Below are 4064 nucleotides of genomic sequence, written 5' to 3'. Positions count from 1 at the left end.
GAGCAGCAAAGGCAGTGTTTGGAATTTCTCCCAATAAAATTATTACTCCATATACTATGGAGCAAATTGATGAGTTAGCTAATGAATTAAATACTTGGGCAATAATCATGTGTAAATCGAATGTTTCATTTGATAATCATTTACCATCTAATCCTTTGTTGTCTTTTTGGTCTAAGCATCCTGTAGTTTTTCCTAAAATGACAAGAAAAACACCTATCATGAATGCTCCAAATATATTCACTGATGGGTCTAATAATGGTACAGCTGCAGTAGTTACCCCTGATCAAACTTTTACATTTTTAGTTCCCAAACAATCAGCTCAAAAGGTAGAGCTTAATGCAGTTCTACAAGCTTTTGTGATGTTCAAAGATTCTGTATTTAATTTATTTTCTGATAGTCAGTATGTAGTTAATGCTATAATATCCCTTGAAGATGCTGGTAGGATTTCCCCTTCCTCTACTGTTTTCTCTTTGTTTTCCACTATACAAAGTCTAATCTGGGATAGAAAAGATCCATTCTTTATAGGACATATCAGGGCACATACAGGATTGCCTGGAGCCCTTAGTTTGGGCAATGATTTAGCAGATAAAACTACACATGATATACATATTTTTTCTACTGTAGAAGAAGCTACAAATTTTCATAAAAGGTTTCATGTTAATGCTAATACTTTACAAAAGCGTTTTAAAATAACTAAGGAACAAGCCAGGCATATAATAAAACAATGTCAAAATTGTGTGACCTTTTTACCCCAAGTTAATCTTGGAGTCAATCCTAGAGGACTGATACCTAACCATATTTGGCAGATGGACGTCACACACTTGCCAGAATTTGGAAAATTAAAATATTTACATGTTACAGTTGATACTTCTTCCGGATTTTTGATGGGCTCCCTTCATGCCGGAGAAAAAACTAAAGATGTTATAGCTCATTGCTTACAAAATTTTGCCACTGTGGGTGTTCCTAAACAGTTAAAAACTGATAACGGTCCTGGTTATACGTCTAAATCTTTTAAACAATTTTGCTCATCATTTGGTATTACTCATATAACAGGAATCCCATACAATCCACAGGGACAAGGCATAGTTGAAAGAGCTCATCAAACTATTAAAACGTATCTATTAAAGCAAAAAGAGGGAATTGGAAAGGGGTATATATCCCCCAAAGATAAACTTAAAATAACCCTTTTTACTCTAAACTTTCTAAATTTGGATTCATCAGGACTTAGTGCTGTGGAAAGACATATGTATCCGAAAAATGTACATAAGCCTAAGGTACTTTGGAAAGATATTCTAACAGGACAATGGAAAGGTCCCTACCCAGTTATTGTCTGGAGTCGGGGTTCCGTTTGTGTGTTCCCACAGGGAGAACAGCAGCCGATTTGGATTCCAGAGAGGTTAACCAAAACAATTTCTACAGAAAAAGAAGATGATTTGACTGAAATCCATAACAGCTGAAATCCAGAGCTCCAGCTTGGCTATTCTTACATCTGCGACAGTGATTAACCACGGTGCCTTTTTTTCAATATCTATTTTATTATTGCATTTTTCCACATCGTAAAGTTCTATTTTATTTTTTGAGCTCATACAAACCTAGGTTAATGTTTTTCTGATCAGTTTTGTTTTTTGACTGTTTTTTATTTTTTGACTGTGGAGTTTTTAAACATTGCAATGGAGATTTTACCTAGGTAAAGCTACAAGGCCGTTATTATTGTCTTATGTGTTGTATGTTATGTATGCACTGTTTTGTGTTGCATGTCAGTATGTGTGTATGTCCATATTTTTATATGAGGAGCGCTCATGAAAAAATGGATCCGAATTTTTTTTTATTCACGTGATTTAAGTGGTTTAATCTAATTAGGTAAACAGCTGTTAATGATTGTTTTCAAGGGTGGTTAATAGATCTGTTTGCTTACTATTGTTTTCAAAGGTGATTAACAGATCTGTTTGTTTACTTTCACTTTTCCTTTTCATTATATTTAATAATTCTGTTCAGGATAATGTCTCTTTAACATCATTACCAGAATTTCCATCTCCATCCCAGTGCCGGTGAAGACTAAGAAAACCAAACTACAGCTTCTATGATAGCTACCACAGTAAACTGTATAAACTGATGCATCAATGAATATAACTCAACAAGTAATGCTCAATCAAGGACTTGATTTACTTTGGGAGGAAATGGACATATTGATAGACTCTTCCACTTTGAACTGCCTGCAGAACTTGCCTGGACTATTTATCAGTTGCATGCATTGTGAACTATCGTCTGGTGCAGCGAATTGTGGTAATGCTGGCATATTTTTGCTGATGGTGTCGCCAGTGATGCAATTTCCTTGCCAGCGCACCCCATGTTAATTGTGGTAATGCTGGCATCTTTGCTGATGGTGTCACCAGTGATGCAATTTTTCCAAAGGAGCCGTCAATTGGCTTGGTGTCGTGGCATTTCTGTATCTTCCTCCCTTCTACTACTTGATGGTCTAAAATTTGGGGGCCAACAGAGGTGAGGCAAGAACCTCACCCCCCCACTGGCACCAAGGTTAAATTTGGGGGCCAACAGAGGTGAGGCAAGAACCTCACCCCCCCACTGGTGCTTAGGCCTATCCACAAGCATGGCTGAATGCTGGACCGGTAGTCAGTGACGGGTTGATCTGATTGCAGTGGATTCAACCTAAGACAGGAAATTGACGTGTAAAGGTCAGTTCTCCCATGATGGGTAAGAACCACATGTTGAATTGGACAACCTACCAGGCACGGTCCTAAGCCACATTGCTTGTTGTTTAATTAATCAGAAGGGGGGAGATGCTGAGGGCCATTACCAAGTAGGAATGACGCATCGAAATTTCCTTGCCAAACGTACCCCATGCTGCTTAGAGGACATTCGATGGGACATTGCATGCATACTTTAATAAGGTGACCTTGCTCAAGGACCAAGGCAGATCCGGGTTTAGAGCTGATCAGGTTTGAGGAAGTAACCGGCTCCTTGAGTTTAAGGCGTTGCCAGTTTAAGATAATGGGTTTTAGGGAAGTTGGAAGTTGAAGATTATTGCTGGGATTAGGGTGTTCCTGCTGCTTGTTCCCGTTGAGTTCTCGTGAGATTAAAATGGGATTTGGAGAGAGCCTCGTGGAGTAGGTGGTTTGTGTGGGAGACGGCAGAACGTGATTGCCCCTGGACCTGTGTGGAGGCGGTGTGAGAGCGGGAATAAAGAATTGCTGTTTGAACCTACGAAGCTGTGTGGTGACTCGTGATTCTGGTGCCAAGCCGAGACCTTGGCAGTGTGGTAGTGGCATAAAGGCAAGTCCATTGGGAAAAAATAGAAAGTTCAGAAGTAAAACTCAGCATATGTGGTCAACTAATGTTTTGATAAGTATGTTAAGACTACACAGTGGGAAAAAAATCTTTTCAATAATTTGTGTTGGTGAGTCAACACCCATAGTGCAATGATGTTGTTCCCTTGCCTAACACCACATATAAAAAACATTAACTCAAAATGGATCAAATACTTAAATGTAAGATCTGAATATATAAAACTTGTATAAAATATAAAAACTTGTATAAAGCTCCAAGGGAAAATAATACATTAAAGAAATAATAATAAATAATAATGAAAGATTCATGGCCATGGATTTGACAATTCTTTCCTTGATGTAACACCTAAAGCAGAGAAAACAAAGGAAAAATTAAGACAAATTGAACTGAATCTAAATTTAATATTTTTCTGCATTGAAGGATACTGTCAGCAGAATAAAAAAGCAACCCACAGACTAGGAATATATTTACAAATCATATACTTCATAAGGCATTAATATCTATGAAACATAGAGAACTCTCCAAACTCACCAAAGAACAAGCAACTTAATTCAAAACTGGGCAAAAAAATGAATAAACATTTATCCAACAAAGATATACAAATGAGACCAATAGATACATGTATCCAACAAATGCATAAGCATTTTAGATGTTCAAGAAAAATGCTCAACATTGCTAATCATTAGGGAAATGCAATCAAAACCACAATGAGGTACCACTTCATATTGATTAAGATAGCTATTAATGGGGAAAATAAC

The 4064-nt window shown here is 37.4% G+C and overlaps 1 long non-coding RNA gene across 1 annotated transcript; it reads left to right on the top strand.

The window, feature by feature from the left end:
- Positions 1-1178: 1178 nt before the first annotated feature.
- On the top strand, positions 1179-2149 carry LOC144366151 (uncharacterized). Its single transcript, XR_013425044.1, has 2 exons — positions 1179-1687; positions 1996-2149. It is a non-coding gene; the product is annotated as an uncharacterized LOC144366151 (long non-coding RNA).
- Positions 2150-4064: the final 1915 nt, after the last annotated feature.

The sequence above is a fragment of the Ictidomys tridecemlineatus genome, chromosome 8 (assembly GCF_052094955.1).
Source record: "Ictidomys tridecemlineatus isolate mIctTri1 chromosome 8, mIctTri1.hap1, whole genome shotgun sequence".
In the NCBI taxonomy this organism is placed as follows: Eukaryota; Metazoa; Chordata; class Mammalia; order Rodentia; family Sciuridae; genus Ictidomys; species Ictidomys tridecemlineatus.
This window is presented reverse-complemented; position numbering and strand designations above follow the sequence as displayed.